Source organism: Cynara cardunculus (assembly GCF_001531365.2).
Source record: "Cynara cardunculus var. scolymus isolate 2C chromosome LG 1, CcrdV1, whole genome shotgun sequence".
Taxonomy (NCBI): Eukaryota; Viridiplantae; Streptophyta; class Magnoliopsida; order Asterales; family Asteraceae; genus Cynara; species Cynara cardunculus.
The window spans coordinates 21,243,960-21,245,218 of NC_037528.1; positions in this window are offsets into that span (position 1 = coordinate 21,243,960).

Consider the following 1,259-nt stretch of genomic DNA (forward strand, 5'->3'; position numbering starts at 1 on the left):
GGAACCGATTGAGAACGGTTCCGGTTCCGGTTCTCAATTTTTTGGAACCGTTACCCGCCGGGTACCCGCCAGGACCGGGTACCCAGAACCGGCAGGTACCCTGAACCGGAACCGGCGGGTACCCAGTGTTTTACAATAAAAAAATAATTAATTTATTTTAATACCAAATGTATATTATGTTACATCTTCAAAGGACGTGGTCATCTTCATTCTTCATCAACTTTCTAGTTCTACTAAACTACACTTCATAGTATGTAATCGTTAAGTTTTGAACATTTACAATTATAGTATGTAATAGTTAAACTTTGAACATTTTCTATTAGTCTATTATGGTTTATAATCGTTAAACAATATTTGTAACAATTATTCCGTATAATTTGTATTCTTGTTTATTTAATTTAGTGTTTTGGCAATATTTTATTTTTTATTTCTAAATAACAAAATTTTAATATTTTAGGAAGCGGGTACCCGGAACCGGAGCCGGTTCCCGGCGGTTCCGGTTCCGGTTCCAAAAATTCAAGAACCGCTCTAACCGGTTCCGGTTCCGGTTCCAATATCTCAAGAACCGCCGATTCCCGTTCCCGTTCCGATTCCTGTCAAAAAGGGCGGGTACCCGCCTATGCTCACCCCTACTTGCACCTACATATACATACATACATACATACATATATATATGGTTGGATTCCGGTGAGACCAAGGATTTTTCGTGAGACCCGTAAGACCAATTTATGTTCATTGATCAACTTTATAAGCTAATGATCTAATGGTCTAAAGTTGCACGGTGACAATTTTGTAATTATTGAGAAGTCTTGTGGCATTTATGAATGTTCAAATCTAACAATTGTAGATCTAATCCAAGGGTTGAGAATTGGTTTTACAGGTCTCATGAAAAACCCTTGGTCTCACATGATCTCAAGTCTATATATATATATATATATATATGTGTGTGTGTGTGTATATATATATATATATATATATATGTATATGTATATATATATATATGTAGGGTTGGGTTAACGTGAGACCAGTCTGTTTTCGTGAGACCACATTTTTACACTTGAAACTTCACAGCAAAAACACTGTGAAGGTTAAAAAAAAGTCGAACCTTCACAGCAAAAACACTGTGAAGGTTAAAAAAGTCACCTTCACAACATTTTGCTGTGAAGTTTCAAGTGTAAAAAGGTGGTCTCACGGGTCTCACGAAAACAGGTTGGTCTCACATGATCCCAAATATATATATATATATATATATATATATA